Below are 22,664 nucleotides of genomic sequence, written 5' to 3' on the forward strand. Positions count from 1 at the left end.
CAAATATTTCGCGACTGACAATCTGTTCGTCGCATATTAGTAGGATTTTGACGTTTCGTAATTTACTATCAGGTTGTTGCGTATGCAGTGACCCCTACGCGAGAGAAAAGTGAATGTTTCTTTCATGCGGTTGAGGAAGTGAAGTGAAGCGTCGTGGAGATTTCAAAAGAAAGAGGATCCGCTGAAAGAGAGTTAATCGTTCTTTCACAGACTTATTAGGGTTAATTCAGAGAGCGACTAGGGCCCCGTAAATATTCCGCGGACCGTTACCCTTAACGGCAGGAGTGTGTTAGGACTCCTCGGAAGGCGTCGCACCAAAGGTAACATACTTACTCCGCGATGGTCTTTGACACGTCGGGAAAAGGCACGAGCCGAAAAGGTCGAGCTTAATCTTCCCGTCGCCTCGAGGTAGGAACCTTTTTTCCTTGATAAAATGACGCCTGCTAACTGCGGTTCCCTCCCTCCAACGGCCCATAAAGCAGCGAAAGTCCCTTTGGCTCGCGCTAATTCCGTTAATTGCCAAGCGAAAACTGTCTCCGTTCCGAAACCGCTTTGCAACATCCTCGAAATCTCTCGCGAAGAATCATCGTTAATAGTTTCTTTATTTTTCTCTCTCTCTCTCTCTCTCTCTGTCTCTCTCGTTCGTTTCCTGTAGTAATCTCCTTCCAAGGTGAAGGGTATCTTGTCCGGACTGTTTGCATTTCCGGCGAGTGATTTCGCGGTCGCTTGCCAGGACAATGATGTCAAGATAACGAATCCTCTTTGTTGTACTTCTCCGTTCAGTATTACTATGGCGTTATGATAATGACTCGTCGCTAATAGGGTAATCTCGGTTCTGGAGATAGTACCGCAGGGACTTTTAACACATTGACTGCCGCGCCGGGGCTCGCAGACATTCCCACTGCGATGGCGGCAGGTTGCTCACGCGATTGTACGAAAATCATGCGCCGATCACCGTCCGGTGACGTGACGTCTGAAATAAACAACGCGCAATTTCTTGCGATGGATCGAGTCGCTTTGACCCTGATCCTGCCCTTTGTCTGAACTAGACCAATAGAACAGTTACTCGGTTGTGATGCTAAATTAAATTTTTATAAATTCGTTTAAGTAAGGCCATGTAAATATCTGTTCGGATTATTGCGATGCAAAACATATTGTTTACGTAACGTGTCAAAGGACCAATATCTGGCAAGGATATTTTTTCGGAGTTGTCGAGGTCATGGTGTTTTTTGGTACATAACTACAGTTTCTTTTTATTGCGTCGTGTCGAATAATGCGTTGAAATATGTGTAATAACCTTGAAATGACCTTGCTATATATTATGCCGTGTTTGGTATCATTTCAATCCGGAAAACGCCACCAATATATTTGTAAAAGTTTCTCAAAGAAATAATTAAAAAGCAAAAATATTTCGTCATTGGATTCGCAGGGTCCCACCGATACTCTTTCGTTGCCATTTTGTGTTTACTGGCTATCCTTCTCTAGATTCGACGCTAGCGATGAAAGACTATGAAACGGTGTCTGTAGACGAGACAAGTGACATATTTCGGTCCCAAAACCTTCGCATATAACGAGGCAGTACTGTACACTTTAAGAGGGTTAACGCGGGTAAGTTGGATGAAGTTGAATCGCAGTTTCATCTGAACGTTAGAAAAAACAACGTTTAAGTTGGAGGAAGAGTCACGTGGAGTCGGATACAATATGAAAGAAACCGTGAATCTACAAAGTTCAGGTGAATCGGGGAAAAAAGAGGAAAAAGTAATTTCAGAGGGCGAACGACGGGATTAAAGTCTTCCTTGGACAACGTTTGGGATCACTTTAGGTCGTAAGTAATTCATGACGAAGCATCTGAAAGCACTCCGTTAAAAACGTACCCTTCGAAGAATAAAACTTCAATCGCGTATACAGGGGCTTCTGTGTTTTCTCCCTTTCTCCAAACCCACAACCCCTCACTCTCTCTCTCTCTCTCTCTCTCTCTCTCTCCCTCACTCTTTCTCTTTGCGTAGCTCTCTCCCTTCGATTCGAAGGCTCGCCGAAGGTAATTGGTTGAAAGGGAAGAAAGCGCTTGAAAGCCCGCATTCTCGTTGCCGCTCGATTTGTAGGTATAATCGTTTTAATTAAGCTTGATTATCTGCGCCCCCTACGCAACTGTCGGCCAAAGAAAATCAAAGGGCTTCCTTTGTCGACCGAAATTATTCCCGATCCCTCGCCGCGCCGGTGCTAGCCGACGCGAACGTTGTTTCCCGTTTGCGTTTACATAACCGAGAATAAAAAATGTTTACACGTTATACGAGACTTACAAAAAAAAGTCTAGAATAAAATTTGTTCATAAGAGGCTTTGTTTTTGTGAAAATCGAACGACTGGGAATCATCCGACTCGTCTGTTCATGACCCGCCGGATCTACTTCTCACAAATGCTAGGCACGCGAACTTGGCCGATTTTCAAAGTCGATTTTCTCGAAAAGCCTCCTATGAAACAATTGTATCCTACAATTGTATTCTACGACACCACCCTGTATGAAGACGATTGACGCTGTTAATCGCACACACACCGCGAAAACAGACTCCGCTTTATTACCCATACTTCTGCAGCCTCTCAAGAGTATAATAATATTCGCTAACTGGCTGGTTCATTAATTACGATTTAATTAATTTAGCTGCATGACCTATCGATGTCGAGAACAGAAGGACCAGTCCATTATCTTAATTAAGGGAGACGCGTGCTGTCAAGCACAAAATTGATCAAGCCTGTAGCTGCTATTACGTTACGATCCGGATATTTCTTGTATAAATTATTAAGTAGAAACGACTCCTTTTCGAGGATATTGAAAAAAAGTCTAAAAATCGATCTCACGTCCATGACCGATTTATTAAACGTATAGACGAAGAGCTCTAAAGCTGATCGGTGCAAGTCCAATTTTCTGATATCAATTTGTTCGAACTACAGAGGTCGAATTTTATTTCCCTTTCTACGGAAGTATTTCTCTGTTAACAAATATTTCCTTGCGAACGTTTCTGTGCGCTGATTGCTTTCTGAGAGACACGATTATCAGGGAAGGGGTTCCGAAGAAATCAACATCGAGGTTTTCGATATTGTGGACGCGAGATCGCAGTAACACCCTGCACGACACTCCCATAAAACGGCGTTAACAGAATTTCCTGCGCAGTTTATAACATCATATCGGATACGAGCCGTGAAACGAACCTGCAAGGTGTACCCACGCGAAGATATGTAGGCAAACGTGTCCCGCCCCTTCAGGAACGTCGGCGTTCCCGATAAGGAAACGCGTAAGCCGCGTCGGAAGTAGCGAGCGATTCTTCTTCTTCTTAAAAAAAAAAAGAAAGAAAGAAAATAATATCGAACGTATCTGCGCCACGATAGAGAACCGGGGATAAGCGAAACCAACGCGACGTGACAAGAAATTTCGATATCAAAATTGGTCTCGCCTCGCAGACAAAAAAAAACCCTCGAAGTAGTCTTCTGGAGGCGTGAACGTATGTGGGATACGCGTACAGTTAATTCACGATGGATAAAATCCTCTTATCGTTGCGAAACCTACTGCAGACTCTCGTGTAATCTCAATAAACATCTTTTTCTCCATTTTCTTCGGCATTTATGCTCGAACGTTTCTCTACAAGCGCAAAACACCGTAACGTAATTCACACGGGTATATTCAAGTGGTAGGTTGGAAGTTGTAACATGTGAAATGTTCGTTCGAATGGTTCGTCCGTTCTTTCTGCACGTTGCAGTGCTGCGCAAGTCTTTGTTCCATACGTTACGTGCCACTAAAGGTCAGTCTAGTATCCTTTGGCTGGAAATCGTGTTGGCAGTTCTTTAGCATACTTTTCTGATACGGTAAAGCATCTATTACGTGTACAAATTGATTCGTTGACCTCGCGATGCTTCGATCGTTTGAAGTAACTTTTTCCTTTGCGAGAATGTTCTCCGCGGATTCGTTAAGAGATTATTAACGGAAAACACGGACCAATCGGAGCGCGGCTACAGCGGGCGGATTCCGCCACAGCCAATGAGAACGCTACGCTCAGCGGGGCTGTAGCCGCGCTCTGATTGGCCCGTGTTTTTCGTTAATAACTCCTTAACAAAGCCGCGGAGAAAATTTTTGCAAAGGAAAAGGTGACTTGGAATAATCTGAGGAACCCTTTCAAGGAAGTACAACATTTTTGGGACACCGTATATACTGTTCCATACAATCCCACTGTTACAGGAACAACACCGTCTGTTTGAAACGTCTCAGAACTTTCACAGTGATCCAATATTTATTCTCAACGGAGAATACAGATATTCGAAGCGTCGCGACCTAATAAAAGTTTGTATAGATTATCGGTTCTAATTATATAGATATTCCCAGGTACGCGCATACTAGCAGGATAAGTGAACACCGTCACGAAAGAACAGACGAGTCACCGGTGAATCGTAAAGTTGCTCTTTGTTTCGTTTCGGAGCGGAGAATAGCGAGCTAATCGGTTTTATAGCAGTGCTTTCACAGTCGACTATTTGCTCGTGCGGTTACCTTAACAATGTAATAGAAGCTTACTTATCAGATGCAGCTGTCTTTATAACGAGCACAGTGAATTTCCTATAGGGACCATTCCCTCTTCCTGGTTCGAGTAACTTCGGGCTGCTTAGGTGGGCGTTTACGAGGTACCCAGTTTATTTAAATTGATACAACTCGATTCTCTGAAGTGGCAGGAAGCGCGGACATGTGCGCATTGTGGCAGCAGGTTGTCCGTTCGATATTACTATTCGAAATCAGTACAATATGGATGAACGTCTCTTTAAATATTTAGATTATATTTGCATATTTCCACCGGTACCCCTGGTGGAAAATATTCGATCAAAATCGTGAATATGTATCGTTGAATTAGTTATTAGAGAGTATATTAATTATGAAAAGTAGTACCGTATATATGTATTAGAGAAATGTAGGACTTATACTAGACGTATAGAGTGAATAATATTTAACCCTTTGCACTCGAGTGGTGACTCTAAAGCACCACTAGAAATTGTTGTGGCATTATTTCAAACAAAATTACAAAAAATATTACAAAATATTTGTTACATTACAAAATTTGTATTCAATAGATTACTAAACATTTAAATATTATATGTGGAAATCGGATCAGTTTCGTACGAATAAAATGAAAATATTCCAAGACGGAGGAAAAATTTAGTTTCAGAATGAAAATAGCGCCGAGTGCAAAGGGTTAAAAAAATATTAATAAAATAATGGATTCTCTTGCCTTTTTATGAAATATAAAATAATTTAGTTAGAGTAGAGCAGTAAGTGGAGAGATCGTTTTAATAAATTTCATTTCTTTTAAAATCTAGCGCATAATAGGTCTTTCAGTACGGCCAATGGCAACGCCACGCTCAGCGGGACCTGTGCTCTGATTGGTCCGTGTTTTTCGTTAATAACTCGAAAAGATAGCGTTTCACCGCGAATTGGGAAAGGCAAAAGGTGCTCAGAATCCCCCTTTCAGTTTTCTGGGACACCCCGTATAAACGGCGATCCACTGTACGTAAAAATTGTAAATGGGCGAATTTCCACTGTGGGTAAGGTACGAGTTAACTAGATTGCTTTGATTTCGTGGGATTTTTTGGGGAAGGGGGGGGGGTTCGGCAGCCGACGTGTTAAACAAAAGCAGCAGAAACAACCGGAGTTCCAACTGTAGCTCCAAATTCGTCTGCGTAGCAAAACGAAACGCTGATTCTTTGACACGAGGTCCCGGGAGGCAAAGCGAAAGATCAAAAAGCAAAACCGCGAGAGAAACACTCGAGTCTAGAACGCAAAGATCCATTTCGAGCGTGGCTCGGGGCAAAACTACGTGCAGTAATTTCCTTAGACCACATTGTTCTCGTTGCAGACGCGGTGACCGAAGCCGCATCTGTCTCCGTCAGCGTCAGCCTCTCCGTTTCCGCGAGATCTGTGGAAACGGTGCAGCGTTTCCACGCCGTTGCACATGCACCCTGCAAACGGCAAACAGTGCCCGGGACAAAAACGTCGGTACAGCAATCACTCCCGGCGGAGAAGTACGTGAAACAGGCTTTGCAGCTTTGTTTCGAGTACACCGCGCGCTCTGTTTGCAAAGATGGGACTACGCGCTCGAGAATCGGTCCGGGGTTGCGTTTAAGCAGTCGATCAAATCAGTCGGGAACACGAGGTGCAGAAGATACCGTGTGTCCGAGTACAGTGTTCACCGCCGGAATTCGAATCATTCTTCCGGGAACACAATCCCTTTTATCCTCGCATAAATAACGCGCGAGCTCGCCGCAATTTGAGGAGCAAAATTCAATCAATGAAACCATTTTTTGTTTAAATCATTATTTGTGTATTTATTCCGATAGAATCCCAGAGATTTCGAGAAGCATGCATTTACATTTGTTTTAGCTGGAGAAACGATTAATATTCCAATTCTATTACATTTGATTTACCGGTCACAGTATTTTATCCCTGACTCGGTTTTGCGTCAATTCAAAATATTAACGAAAAGATGTATTTAATTCTAAAAATAAATTTTTCTCCCGTCTTAGAATATTTTCATTTTATTCATACGAAACTGATCCGATTTCCACGTACAATATTTAAACGTTTAGTGATCTATTGAATACAAATTTTGTAATGTAACAAATATCTTGTATCATTCTTTGTAATTTCTTTGAAATAATGCCACAACAATTTCTAGTGGTGCTTTAGAGTCACCACTCGAGTGCAAAGGGTTAATACTTTGTCCACGAAACCTCTGATACAAAATATCAAGGACATTAAGGCCCAATGTGTTCACATCTACTAGTCGGACTATACTAATTCGAAACAGGACACTCCAAAGTCCTGTTAAGGAAAACAGAAAAATAAGAAACGATGACAATTGTGTACAACAGACTCGAAAACGTTTGTGTATAGTTTCCCGTGATCAGGAACACCTATGCGGCGTAAAAACGCAAAAGCTTGGTTCGCGAGGCGTCGTACTACTGCATAATCTTATCGGAATTTCAATTTCGATCAGCTTATCGAACATTTTGATTCCGGGAACGGGGGGGGGGGGAAGTTAAAGTTAAAGGATCATCTTGGAGCGCGCGTTCTCCTCGCTGAAAGGAACGGTGAAAGGAGAAAGAGAGAAGGAGAACCCTTTCTTCCTTTCTCTCCTCGACAATGGGGGCGTTCCACTGAGTTATCGATCGTTTTCACGTTCTTGAGGCACGGGAACAAGCCTGTAGAGAGAGAACCGTGGCTTTTGCGAGCTGGAAGCATGACTCGAATTCGTGACTCTGCCGAGAGACCATCGGGTTCCCTTGAAATCGATCTTTTTCGAGAGTGGGAGAGAGAGAGAGAGAGAGAGAGAGAGAGAGAGAGAGAGAGAGAGAGAAGCGAAAACACGTCGAACTTCTTCGCGGCATAGCAGAAGCACGGCGAATATCGTGAACGCACACGCGCGTTACTCTAATAATAGAACGGTTTGTACACTAACGAACTTCCGTGAACTCGCCATTAAGGGAAACGAGAAAACCGGAAAGCGGAAAGCGCCGGGTAAATATAGACTACTGCTGCTGCTGCTTTCTGGCCGGGGCCGTCGGTGAAAACTCTCCTGGTCGTCCGACACGATACAAAAGTTCCCCTGTCTTTGATAACCAGATCAGCCGAGACTGTAGTCGATTTGTTGATGAAAAAGAAATGGGAGAAAAATCAGTGCCGACTGATTCACTAGAACTAGCCTACCATCACTAGAACTACCGAACCAGTCAAAATGACTGGTGGATGATCTCTTCTTTCACGATTACTGAAACTATGAAAACGTTTTCACGAGAAAGTTTTTAACATATCTCTTCTTTGGAGTTACCATAAAAATCGTATGAAACCGGAGCAAATTTAATCTTGCTGTTATTATAAAGGGATAAGTCTAAGTCACGTTTAGGGCTCGGTAATCTAGTGTTAATCTTCTCGTAGATGTATCATTGTTGTGAAGTAATGGCAGTGTCGAGCGGACACCTTCGAAAAAAAGTGGAGGGGATAGAGACTTTCTTGTTGCGAAAAGAACATGGTCGTCTTATATCGAGAGAAAACTGTACGTCAGTTGTCTAAAAAAGTTGCTTTTTGCTGTTCTACTACCCTGAAGCCCATTTTCAGATTCTCAAACAATTCGGAACATGTTCGGTTCAGCAGAAGAGAAATATGATTGCTAAAATTGAAATAATTTACAATTATTCGAATTCTCTTAGCTATTATAGCAATCTAGAGGCAACTAAAATTGTTGTTATAGAAATACTGTAAATACTCTTTTCCTGGGTCCGTTTAGGCCCAGCATTTTAAAGTGATCACCTAGACATTAATTTTCACGGATTTTTTAAATATCGACAGTATTTAACACTAGATTTACGGGACCCGTCAAAATGACGGATTCTAATATTTTTAAATTGCGAATAAAAATGCATCCATGAGCAATTATTTAACAAATTGATTTCGTTGGGTATATATTATTTAAGAAATGGCTACAAACTTTGATCGATACATTCATGTTATTTTTATAAAGTAATGTAAAATAGTAATTTTTAGTGCTCCGTGAACCTAGTGTTAAGATAAAACACGACAGCGTGTAATTTTCTTGGAAAGCTTTGATTCGAGTAGCAGTGTATTTCATACTTCTCGAAGCGTGTAGAGGTGTCCGAATACGCGTACATGGACGTACAATGCACACACAAGCACTGTCCAGACAGTCGTTCTAAATAGCCGCGGCAAACGTGTTAAAATAGTTTGAAACGTCGGACGGTTCGTTTAGTTATGTTAATTGTGTATCGCCGCGTGAACCGTGCACCTTGGGTCGTTCTGGCTCCAGCAAACCGTCGCCGTGGCGTTTAAATTATTCTCCGGGAGCTAGTTGTCGCTGGTTCTCTTCGGCTTCTTCGTTCCATCCCCGGAATCTCCAAGCTTAAAGGACAATATTAGCGTTTGACGATTTAAACCGACTTCTTGTCGAGCGCGCGCCCCTCCCTCCCGCCGCGCCGCTGGTAATGGGCCGCATTATGTGAAATTACTGTTATGCGCTATTGGCTGGAATTGAAGTTTCAAATGGAGCTATGATATCGCGCGAAATTATGTATCGGTCGAGTTGGAGTAACCGCCGTGAGAAACGACCCGACTAGCGACTATCCTGTCCCGGTTCGACGCGATTTATTTAAACAGCCTTCATTCTTCGACTCGATCCTCCCACACGGAGAATATTCCGTCCATTCGGATTTGTGTCACTAAAGATTATTATTTTGGTTAAATATTTCAGTTCTGTTGAGTAACGTTAAAGAAACGTAACTTCTTTTCTAAAACTTGTTTCTATAGACCGCAGACTTTTATACAATTCTGTCAAAGACGTGAAGACATTAGGACTGTTTAAAAATATTTTTTCACTGTTTTCGAATTATTTCACCCAAAGAAACAATATACAGTGAATTCTTTACACTCCTCGGCGTCCGGGGCCCCTCACGGGGTATACCCCGCGGTAGTGGGGATAATTCCGCGACGTTTATCATCCAGGCGTTGCCGACATATACAGAGAAATCACTGTATCTTTATTCAATTTCTGTTCCCGACAATCGACCCAGCAATTTGTTATTCTCCACGGAGATCCGTAGTCTGGTAGTCATTATAAGTGCTGGTAAGTGCGATCCGCGGCACGTGCGCGTGTTCCAACGCTTTCATCCCCCTGGCCACCCCTGCGCCGTGAAAATGTTCACGCTCTCGAGGGTGAGACAGGGGCTAGATTTTAAAAAGCGCACCGCTCGTCGAACGGTTTAGCTAATCGGTGCCATTAAAGCCGAGAGATATGGAACGAAGACACGCGAAGGAACGGACCCGAGGGGAAGTCGCGGACCGTCTCGTGGACGACAGAGCCGGTCAGTCAAAAGAGTTCCACAAGAGTCCACCCCTACGTGGGCGTGCGCGTGTGCGTGGAACCTCGAATAATTAATGGTTGTATCGCGTGCAGAACTTTCTGAACACGCCGCGCCGTAGGGGTGCACCTGAAGTGCCCCGCGTTTCGACGCAGTGAAGGCACGCGTCGTGTACCTGGCTGCATCGCGACTGCGTGCACCTATGCAGCCGCGCCGCGACGGTGTGCTTGCATGTTTCTGCTGGAGGGGTGCGTGAGCGCTGCAAGTGCATGATTTACAAAGTGTTTACTAGACTCGATGCCCCTCCGAATGCTTGTACCGACGCTGCGCGACCGGCACAATACCAATTGGCGGGCTGGGGATCATAGTGGTCTAAGTCCGAATTTTGAAGATTTCAGTCAACACAATGAATTCTCGATGTATGTCAACAACACGGGTCTTGCCGGCGTCGTGTATCGTCCAGGAGACACACCCGAGCCCTGTTATGTTTACACTCCTGCGGCGTTAATCGAGGCAGAAGTCCATTCTTTACAGAAAGATGCCAATTGAACGAACGCTCTTTTGCTTTCAGCCACTGTTATCCAAAACAGAAGGATGGAACTTTCATCGCGTGTATATTGCAATTGAATATCACCCTCCCTCGCATTTCCTTCGTCCTGATATTTTTCCTAATCAACTATACTTCAGCGATTATCTCCTACCCCCAACTACGTAAATACATACACCCACATTTCCGTCCGCGATACCTCATTTCAACAAAGTGAAACGAACGCCCGTGTAGATCAAGATTCGCAACGACTTCATCATGCACGGATCCAGAGGTCTCACCATAAATCGCACTTGTAACAACACGTACGATTCGAAAGAATTATTTCGGTACCGACGTTCAGGTTCGTTTGCGTACCGTAGGTACACGTAGCGTACAATTAACCGGCGCGGCGTCAAAACCCAAACAAAGTATAAGCGTGAGGCCTTTTATCGTCGATCTGCAATTATACCAGCAAAGTATTCTCACACACGCGAGTATCGTAGCCCCGGCGAACAAGCCCCCAAGTCAACTGTAGCAGCGTGATTGCAAAGCGAATCTCGGGGCCACCGCGAAAGTGGCCGTAATTCCATTATTTATTGCACAAAGCCTAGAAAGAGGGTAGTATGCCATCACGAGCCGAAACACAACGGACGCAATGCGTGCACACACACACACACGCGCACGCTCGCGCACGGAAGGACACGCATATACGTACATGCGTCTTCCGCGATCCTTCCAACCCCTTCGGGGCGAATCTCTTGCCTCGGAAACACAAGGGAGGGGGCGCCTCTGGTACACGTAAGCAGGGTCGCGGGGTCCTAAGTGACTGCAGGGCTCTCCGGAGGGTGCGAAGATAAACCCTGTAAACATTCGTGATAAAGTTGGCCCCCGGGGAGAAACGAGAGGAGACGCAAGAAAAGACGAGTACACCCCTGTCCCGCCGCTGCGGCTGTATTGTTCGACGATTAAAGGCCGTCGACGACGAAAAAAAAAAAAGAAGAAAGAAGAAGAAGAAAAAAAGCCGCAAACGAGAAATTCAATTGCGGCCAGGATGAAAAGTTCCCCGGGACGATGCGGCGGAGGAGGGATCCTGGCTAAACGTCGCGTCGGGGAGGGAACAATGAGTTAAGGAGGAACATAGTGCGCGCGCGGAGTGGCTCGGAACGCGTTTGATTAAATCCGAGATTCATGGAACGAGGCTTGACTCCCCCCGAAACCTCGCCTTCGGAGACAAGATGGCAACGGCGATATGATCGTGCGTTCCTGGGAAACGAAGATTACACGCGTGCGTTCGGCGGGCCGTGCATCCCGAAGACAGCTAGCCGCGGTTAATAAGAGTGCGCACCACTGACGCGCCCTTTTGATCCGAAGTTGCCAGCCACTTATCCTGTCGGCGGAAAGTTTCGAATCACTTTGGAACTCGGGGAAAGTGGAATCTGCCTGGTTAAACCAATCGGCTCGAGCGGCCGCAAATAATTACAGCAGTGAAACACATCCGCGGCGCATCCACTTATCAATTGCCGTTTGAATCCCCTCTCCGCAAAAATTGATCATCAAGATTTTCACCGGCGTCGGAACAACGGTTAGAGCAACGAGGAAATCCACGGCGAAATTCCGGGAAACATCCTGAAAGATCTTTATCTGGGAACAGCACCGCATCGTTTCGATATGCATTGTGCCGGAGAGCAACGAAAGAGACGAAGCAAAATAAGAGAAACAGAGAGAGAGAGTGAGGGAGGGGAGGAGGAGAGAGAACGGCAGAGAAAAAAGGAAAGAGGAGAAGGAGAGACAGAGAGGGGGAGAGCGGGTACAAGTAACAATATGAATTCCCGAGAAGAAGCGAGAGCTCGGCGGAATAGTGCGTGCGGGAACCGCTTTAGGACTTATTTTTATTGGACATTTTTTTTCTGTCTGGCCGCTTGGAACCGAGTGCCGCGGAAAAGGGGTCTATGTGTCCCGCACACGCATTTCGAGCCGAGTGTGCGTAAAAAGGCTGCACGTCGCACGCCACCCCCTTCTTTTCGCCATCTCGTCGTCGCAGGTATTCCCTTTCTCGAGGGTACACCATACGGAGAAAAGACAAAGAGGACGGAGAAGAGAGAAAACGAGAGAGAGAGAGAGAAACGAACACGGACTGGAGCACGAAAGGAGAGGAGAGGAGAGCAGAGAAACATCTATTAATAGACGACGCACTTGTGCTTCGAAAACTGTGCGGCAGCTTTATTGATGCTCGCCGGGTATCAGGACGGGGTACTGTTCGGTTCCCGACCGGTTCCGAGGTGAACCAGTGAAAAGCGCACCCGGCTTCGGTCGAAAATGAGCAAAAAGAGAAATAAATGAAAGGAATCCCAGAACGTTGGGGACCTCGTCGATCGATGCGGTCTCGATACCCTTAAAAAGTGCAACGCGCAACGTAATTGCGATGGAGGTCATGAGCAAGGTCAATAACCACGTACAATCCGCGCGAAAATGCTTTTTGTCTTACGCGCGCGCGTGCTGTCACCCCCTCCTTCTTCGATCGCGACTGCGCGCGAGATTACGTTTGCAATGCCTCCCAAAAATATAGTCGTTTTTTTACGTTTTTTAAGCACGCCACCGGGCAAAATTTTGCCTTTATTGAACGCAATACCGAATAATCGTCCCACAATAATTCAGTAGGAAACCTAATTTTATATGGGTCTGTGTGCAGAAATTAACCCTTTGTACTCGAAGCTATTTTAATATTTCCTTTCTATATATCTTGTTTCATATTGTACATATGAAAATAGTGCAGTTTACTCGTACAATACTGAAGCGTTTAGTAATTTATTAAATACAAGCAAATGTAATAATGTAAGAAATACTTTGAATAATGATACAGCAATTTTTAGCCATTCGAGTGCTAAGGGTTAACATATATCCGACAGCATGACTAAAAACATGACAACGGGTGTTGGCACCGAATTTTTTAGGTATATTTTTAAACCACATGATAGCTCTGCCATTTTGATTAAAAAACTGTTTTTTTTTTAGCACACGGGTGCAAAGGGTACGTGGTATTAACCCTCGCCTCAACTTTATTTTCCAGCTGAACCCTTGCGCACTGTTCGGGCAAATTTCATCCGATAATTTAGAGTGGACCATTTGATGCATCCTGAAGTTTTGTAATTAAATTTTGCACTTTTACATGTTATAAATATCATAAAATAAAATGTGGGCCTTTCGCAAAGTATTTACTCGCGGAATATGAGCGTCGGTAATTTTTTAATGGATTACTCGGATGCTGCAGGCCATTAGTGTCCAGGCAACGATGAATATCGTGAACCATTGTGTTCCAGAGATAGGAAAGAAACCGGTGTCGTCAACTCTATTAATTCGCTGCTCAACTGACCGTCCTCGAGACAAGAGCACTCTCGCTCGGTGTACCAACATAAATGTGCTTCTATTCTTCTTGGCAGTGCGGCGAGAAGTAGCCGTGCAAGCCGAACAGAAAGATGGAATGCGAGACGAAGAATGAGAATGAAAGAAGCGGGGTGGGACTTATTACGAGAGTGGATCGAATGCGCATAAATGCAGACTTCTGTTTTAATATGAAGAACGGCAAGACATTCTTTGATACCACTTTCCGTTGCTCGACGTTACTCGTATAGTGAAAAGTTGCTGCTCGCACAAGTCAATTTCAGCAGCTAAGTGCCAAAAAGTCTGACGATGAAGTAATATACGAGGTAATATCGCCACACTTTCATGGTTTTGGCTGTCTGCGTGACCCGCTGACTGCCTTCCAACCCATAAAGAGGACCTCTTACTCGCGAAAGCCCTACTTGGCTGGGCTTGCACATGAAACCCATCTGACAATACATTTTCGAAGCTATCGATGTTATAGTCGATCCTGGTGGCTTTCACTGTGTGAAGAGTCTCCGAATACATTCTCATAAAAATCGGTAAAAATCTGAATAAACGCGTTCCTGTGATTTCCATAAAGTTTGTGGATCTAGTGTTAACCCTGAGCACTCGAATGGCGACCGTAAGGCGCCACTAAAAATTGCTGTATCATTATTCAGAATATTTTTTACATTGTTAAATTTGTTTGTATTTAATAAATTACAAAACATTTCAGTGTTGTACGAGTAAATTGCACCACTTTCGCGTGTATAACACGAAAAAATGAATATAGAAGGGAAGTATTCTAGGTCGGAAAAAATGTTTCGTTTTGGAGTTAAAAAATGGCTTCGAGTGCAAAGGGTTAAACGAAACACGAAGTCCGACCAGACTTTCCACAAATCGAAAGATACCAGTTTACTTCGATCGCGAGGCAAAAGTGAAGTGCAAATATCATTGATAAAACGACTGCGAACCGAGCGTGCGTGCACGTTCGAGTAAGGAACGAAAAGAAACGTGTTCCATTTCTTGACTAAATGGAGACTGACGGTAGCGTTTTCTGAAGTGTTCGCTGTACAAAATCGTTCTTACTTACCCTTAGCCCGCGAACTAACCAGGTCCGGTTGTTTGCGAGGTATTATGGTACGGCCGGCTATGGAGAGCGAAATAAACATAAAGAGAGACCTGCGGAGCGGTTAGTCACCGGCAACGTATTGTTCCCGGGCTCGAACGCGTTCTTCACGGCTAAAAGTTTAACGAGCGTTTGTAATTCTAATGCATCATTCGCCGAGGCTGTCGCGTCGCGTTGCGCGGATCCCGCACCGAAACCGGTGCAATGCAATTTACAAGAAGACGACGCGCGCGCGCACGTTTTCCCTCGATGAATCCGCGGACCAACAAAAGGGCCGTGCCGGCGTAACAAAGGCACGAAACGGTTCGTTCGAACGAGCCCGGCGAGTAATGTCGTTTAATGCGACTCATTGTTGCGTGTAATCCCGGTGCATCGAGTCCTATTTAGCCTCCGCCGATCGCCGTCATTATTGCCATTGTCGTCGTCGGCGTAAATGTCGAAGCGCGAACGCGAGTCCCGACGTATCGTTTCCGGTTCCGGCAGCCGCTCAAGCGGAGACCTTCCACCCCGATCGAACTTCCACGACACTGGGAACCTCTGTTTCCAGCGTCGAACGATAAGCAACCGTGCCTCGAACGACTGATAAGCCGAGATTACGCGTTGGCCGTGTGACACACGAGCACCCAGTGTGTTAGCTCGGTGTCAACTTTCTGCTCGATTTCACAGTTGCGCTCCAAGAACCTGACGCGACGCGACACGCCAAAGATAATGCTCCAGCGGATTCTCTTGTCATCGAGCTTGAAAAGCTCGCAGCTTGCTTACTTCCTCCAATTCTTCAACAACCAGGTCGCCGAGCGGATTTCATTTCCCATTGCGTTATCGCGAACGCATCATTTATTCTTCCTACTTCCAAGAACCCGACATTGTTCGGATAGTCTTTGCGCTTCTTCCGTGCGCTTTTTCAACGATTGAAATAGTCCATTTTTTATTAGCGGTAAAATTTCTCGGTAGTAACGTGATCTAGGTAAGCTATTTTTTATTCTTTCTCGTGAACTTTCAACAATTTCATTACGGTGATCGCATCAAATTTTTGCACTTTTACTTTCTTAGCAATTACGACCAATAGAAATTTTTTAAAAAATCATTCACACATTAGCTAATAAAACAATCCTTCTAACATCTTGAAAAAACTTCAAACCGTTTGGCCTACATTTGAAAAAACTATTCATTCTTAAAGGGTGTACTTTTTACATGTATCCTGCGTGCATCCATGATACTATGATGAAGCTAGACATTTTTAAGAATTACTTAACCCACACAATTAATAGAAGAATTTTGTTCGAATTCACATCATACAGCAGTTTAATAATGGGGGACTACCTGTTGGAGGTATGTAATCGCTCCAAAAAATTTCATTCGTTACAGACAATGAAGAACCCCAATATGGGATTCTCCCTTGTACAATTCCGGACGGTCAGATTTTTCATTTTTGTCCATTTGGATCCACTACATGAACCACTGTGTAATGCACCGACTAAACGCCAAATGAATTCATACAGATAACAGAGGTTTCACCGTATCAACTCATCCTGTAATTAATACAAATTGTTCTTTCATGTTTTTTGACGGTGAAATATAAACCCGCAATTATTTCTCTGATTCTATAAAACGAATACAGTGATATATGGTCAAACATCCCGCATCCGTCACAATATTTTCGCATTTTACACCGCGGACGCTAATTAAAAAATGTTTGCATCGATTGCAAGACGCAGAAGCTAAACAAAACTTTCTTATCTCTTTTAATTAATTTATTAAGCCGGAACTAATACGTTGATGTTCTTAAACAGTTGCTGTCTTTAAATATGTGAATCAATTATCATGGTATTAAAAATACATGCAATTTAAGTGGTGCAAATCAACGAATACGGTGTAAAGAATATTTTCATACCGAGATCAATTTTTTTTTTAATACTGACTAAGTATTGTACGGCAAGGGATTGATAAATGTGAAGAAAGATTCAGATAACACTGAATAAAACTTTTTGCCGCAATTTTAGGGTCAAACAGGCAACAGTGCGACGTTATCAAGTTGTCCCCCTAATATTCGAAACTAATTTTTCTCGGGCCCCTATCATGTCCTGTTCCCTGCACGGTAAAAGTTTGACGACTGAGTTTGCTTGAGAAATTCCTGCCGGCGAAAATACAGTTAGGTACCTCGAGACGCGGAGACGCGGGTCGAATCGACGTTAACCTTGCCCGTGCGCGTTAACCTTGCACGGCATGGCCGAATCGAGCGCGCCGCTCGCCCACGTAGCCGACATGGGCTGCGATAGTGATGTCACAGGTTAGGCGTCGTTCGGCGTTACCGGCGCGCCGTGACACGTACCTCCCGTGCGAGAGGATTTCGCGAGGATTCGTCGACTGTCTCGTGTTTTCGCATTACCGCGAAACCGACGAGCCTTCCCCCGATCGAAATCGACGGCTACACCTGTAGCGTTTGGCAACGTTGCGGGTGTGGACTGCAGGCCATGCGCGCATCCCAGTCAAAATAAAAAGGGGCCCACGACACCCGTGCACGCAGCTATAAACGCTGCGCGAGAAACGATAATATCCGCGTGCGAAACCCGTTCCACTGACACCGAGCCTCTACATTCTGTCCCTTCGATATTTTCCGGATCATTGGCCACCGTTGCCGGATACGTCATCCTACTGACAACGAGAGACGTCTGTCGTCCGGCTCGTGTCGGAGCACGCCGCTCTCGTGCTTCCGTATTCACGGTATAATCCGTCTGCTCAAACTAGTACCCCGATTATATCTCCGATCCTACTGGTCACCCGGTCGATGCAATAAATCGTTGTCACCTATGGTACCGTCGCCGGTGTTCTCCTCGGATATACTTTAATGACGATGACCGGTTGTACGACGTGTCAACGAGATTACTTGTTAATGAAACAAGTATTTTTTCGGAGCAGAGAGGAGAGTGTATTGCAAGCTTGGACGGAACGAATGACAGCCAGTTCCATGTGACAGTCGCTCGCACGAAAGCGAAAGACGCGTGGAGGATAGGTGTAGCCGAGCGAGAGTGTATCCCGTGCGGGATTACTCACCGAATTTACGACAACGGGTCCGGACTTTCTTCCGTTTGACGGCTCGGACCGGTGAATCCACGAGATCCGAAGGGGAGGAAATCCTGTCTCGCACAAGCGTCACGCACTGTACTGTCAACCACGGTGTCGATATACTCTCGCGATCGAAGGAAAGAAGAATACCGGCGCGCTGCAAATACACGCGTGCACGAACACGTACCTCGAGTACTGCGCGATACGATATCGATGGGCCTCGGGCCGCCATGCACTGACTGTCGAGACCGCTGCCGCTTGTCTCGCGCATGTCTTCATCGAGCGCGCGCGCATCTCCCATTTCGAACGACCCACGGAATGCCGGGAGATTACAGTCACCGCCATCTCTTTGTCACGCGAGCAAGCATTTAGCCACGCGAGCGCAGATACCGACGAGCTACTGTCAGAGAGGAAATGAGAGCACAGACGAGGTATAGGAGTAGACCAATCACCATATGGGGTTTCGTGTCTCACGATCTGAAATACCGACATCGTTAACAACAACTAGATTTCTTACGCCCTCTACTCTGACGAACGATAAATCTTGTAACTAGATCCACGAGAACTTTAGCCCATATACCAATGATCAATGATGAAGATCCGACTCTGAACCCTATACGGCCTACCGTTCTCGCACACGGTTCTAAACAGGTGTAAATCTAACCCGCTGATGAGATCAAACCTAACACCCGCTCAACAGGGCCAAGCTAACCCTTTTTCATTGAACGAAAAGGTATTCTGAAACAAAAACTGCGTGTTTCGATTAATAATTGAAAGAGAGCTGCCTTGAAGGTGAAGATGGGCCAAGAGTAAACAAGGAGAGCATTGAAGGACCTTCGGCTCATCCCGAGGTAGCCTAATGTAAATTCAGACACAATTCAATTAAATACGCAAGTTTTTATAACTAGCAAGTCTTACATTCTATTTTACAATGTTATCGCAAAATGTAAATGTGCAGCTATTAGCTCGGTACTATTCTCTATTTGTAAGATTACTAGAAGTTCTTACAAATAGAGAATAATACCGATTGCCCGGGTCTCACCACGAGGAGGTTGCTGCACAAGAGACCCGAAAGGAAGCCAGAAGGAATTCGATACGCTTCCTTCTGACTCCCTTTCTTACAATGACGATTTACAATATTACAAACTAAAGTTCGCAGATCGCTAAATGGGAAAGATTACTTTTCCACAGACGGAAAAGGGCACTTTACCATTTAGCGTATATCGAGTAATTATTGCGGAGGAAAAGGTGTGAATCGGAGAAGAAGTCTCCGATTCACGGGAGATGAAAAACGAATCAGGCAGAAGGCTCTGATTCTTTCAAAGAGAGAAACGAAACCGAACCAGAGCAGAAGGCTCTGGATCGAGGGTGACGCGACGCGTACAATGCTTGCAGAACCAACTCCAGCCAGCACCGATACCCGACGTGTCCTCACGAAGAGCGATGGCCGAGAGAAGCGTTCAAACGATACCCTAAGTTTCCCCCACCCACCTGTCGCCAGGCAACGACTAGCGTTGAGGCGACTCGGGTGGACTTACGGCAGGGAGGATTTTACACGAGTGAACAGGTCTCTCGAACATCCCTCTCAATGGATCTACGCCGAGCACCGGTACCAACCGGTCTGGTACATACAAGCAAGGTCCGACACAGCAGAAGGCTGTGTCGGAAGCAAAAATCGAACCGAGCAAACTGAAGTTACGGCAATAATTACTCGACATATATACAATACTAATGAACAAGCTTAACAACTAACGCACGCACTCAGGTCGAGCAATTATTGTGAGCAAAAAAAAACTGAATCTGACAAGTCTCTGAACAATGCCAGAGAAAATAAAAATGGAGCAGAAGGCTCAGATTAACGAAAAACAAGAATGAAAGAAGAGAACCAGAGCAGAAGGCTCTGGTTCGAGGGTGACGCTACCACCTGGTGACAGCAGAAGGCTATCACCCCAATCAACAAGCGAAACTAACAAAATGAATCGAACACAATAATTGCTCGACAACTAATACTAATTTATAAATAATGTGAAGTCTTCTTACTGTTGGTTGTTTTCGTTGAACGATGATCATGCTGAACTGTTGTGATTTAACTGAAACAGACTAATAACAATTAGACACAAAAAGAAGGAACTCCGAAGTAATGAAAGAAGAAACGATGACCCCGTACACGAGTACGGCCTACCTAACATGCACAAGAGTGCGAATCTAACCGGCTCACGAGAGCCAACCTACAACCAGCTCACGAGAGCCAAGCTAACCCCGTACACGAGTACGGCCTACCTAACACGCACAAGAGTGCGAAACTAACCAGCTCACGAGAGCCAACCTAAGTCCAGCTCACGAGAGCCAAGCTAACCCCGCACACGAGTGCGGCCTACCTAATATGCACAAGAGTGCGAATCTAACCAGCTCACGAGAGCCAAACTAACCCCGTACACGAGTACGGCCTACCTAATATGCACAAGAGTGCGAATCTAACCAGCTCAAGAGAGCCAAACCAACCTCGTACACAAGTACGACCTAACCGACAAGAAACTAAGAGTAGATGAAGTCAGAACTTCACTCTACTGAGGTGGCGCTTCGGGGCGCCCCGGGTTCGCCAATACCCGTACTCACCCACAGCAGTGAGTCCCTGAGGGACCTCCGTTCGGAGGAATACCAATTTTAAATCAGATATATAAATTTTAGAATAAGAACTTTTGAAAGTTCAGAAATAAATTTCAATTGGAAAGATGAACAATTCCAATCGAATATAAATCAAACGAAATTGGGACGCAACGACATAAAGGCTGGGGTCGCCCCGGGTTCGACAATACCCGTGCTCACCCACGGCCCCACCCGTGAGTGAGCCCCTTGAGGGACCTCCGTTAGGAGGAGTACCAATTTTAAGCCAAACATTGCAATTTTAAGAAAAGGAACTTTTAAAAAGTTCAGCAGCAAATTTCAATTGGAAATCCAGAAAAAATGTACGATGTTTATTGAATGAAAAGGTATTTCGAAACAAGAAGTGTGTGTTTCGATTAATAATTAAAAGGAGGTGCCAAGAAGGCGTAGGTGGGCGAAGGGTAAACAAGGAAAGCACGAAGGAAAGCAGGAAGGACACTTGGCCCACCCCAAACAAGTTTAAAATAAATTCAGACACACATTTCAATTAAATACACAACTTTTTATTATTAGTACGTCTTAAATTTTATTTTAAAATGTTATCGCAAAGTTATAAATGAGCAGCTTTTAGCTCGATATTATTCTCTATTTGTAAGATAATAGAAGTTCTTACAAATAGAGAATAGTAACGATTGCCCGGGTCTCACCACGAGGAGGTTGCTGCACAAGAGACCCGAAAGGAAGCCAGAAGGAATTCGATACGCTTCCTTCTGACTCCCTTTCTTACAATGACGATTTACAATCTTACAAACTAAATTTCGCAGCGTATGTCGAGTAATTGTTGCGGATCAAAAGGAGTGAGTCGGAGAAGAAGTCTCCGATTCACGGGGGTTCAAGAACGAATCAGGCAGAAGGCTCTGATTCTTTCAAAGAGAGAAACAAAATCGAACCAGAGCAGAAGGCTCTGGATCGAGGGGTGACGCGACGCGTACAATGCTTGCAGAACCAACTCCAGCCAGTACCGATACCCGACGTGTCCTCACGAAGAGCGATGGTCGAGAGAAACGTTCAAACGATACCCTAAGTTTCCCCCACCCACCTGTCGCCAGGCAACGACTAGCGTTGAGGCGACTCGGGTGGACTTACGGCAGGGAGGATTTTACACGAGTGAACAGGTCTCTCGAACATCCCTCTCAATGGATCTACGCCGAGCACCGGTACCAACCGGTCTGGTACATACAAGCAAGGTCCGACACAGCAGAAGGCTGTGTCGGAAGCAAAAATCGAGCCGAGCAAAGTGAAGTTATGGCAACAATTACTCGACATATATACAATACTAATGAACAAGCTTAACAACTAACGCACGCACTCAGGTCGAGCAATTATTGTGAGCAAAAAAAACTAAATCTGACAAGTCTCTGAACAATGCCAGAGAAAATAAAAATGGAGCAGAAGGCTCAGATTAACGAGAAAGAAAAATGAAAGAAGCGAACCAGAGTAGTAGCCTCTGGTTCGAGAGTGACGCTACCAACTGGTCACAGCAGAAGGCTGTGACCCAAATCAACAAGCGAAACTAACAAAATAAATCGAACACAATAATTGCTCGACAACTAATACTAACTTATTAATAACGAGGAGTCTTCATACGATTCCTTTTTTTCGTTCGACGATGAACAGCCTGAACTGTTGTAATTCAACTAAAACAGACTAATAATAATTAGACACAAAATGAAGGAACACCGAAGTATTCGATGAAGAAATGATGACCCCGTACACGAGTACGGCCTACCTAATATGCACAAGAGTGCCAATCTACCAGCTCACGAGAGCCAAACTAACCCCGTACACGAGTACGGCCTACCTAACATGCACAAGAGTGCAAATCTACCAGCTCACGAGAGCCAAACTAACCCCGTACACGAGTACGGCCTACCTAACATGCACAAGAGTGCAAATCTAACAGGCTCACGAGAGCCAAACAAACCCCGTACACAAGTACGGCCTACCCGACAAGAAACTAAGAGTAGATGAAGTCAGAACTTCACTCTACTGAGGTGGCGCTTCGGGGCGCCCCGGGTTCG

General features: G+C 44.9%; 1 protein-coding gene across 4 annotated transcripts in view; it reads right to left on the bottom strand.

Annotated features, from left to right (window-relative positions):
* Positions 1–18,225, bottom strand: part of LOC143355243 (uncharacterized) — a 202,465-nt gene extending 184,240 nt beyond the window's left edge. For 3 of the 4 annotated variants that reach the window (XM_076789909.1, XM_076789907.1, XM_076789910.1), the window contains exon 1: positions 17,968–18,225. The gene's annotated coding sequence lies outside the window, so the exon portion shown is untranslated. Of the gene's footprint in view, positions 1–14,880; positions 14,900–17,967 lie in introns of those variants that run through there. The other variant, XM_076789908.1, reaches the window with a different exon arrangement.
* Positions 18,226–22,664: the final 4,439 nt, after the last annotated feature.

Source organism: Halictus rubicundus, chromosome 6 (genome assembly GCF_050948215.1).
Source record: "Halictus rubicundus isolate RS-2024b chromosome 6, iyHalRubi1_principal, whole genome shotgun sequence".
NCBI classification, from domain to species: Eukaryota; Metazoa; Arthropoda; class Insecta; order Hymenoptera; family Halictidae; genus Halictus; species Halictus rubicundus.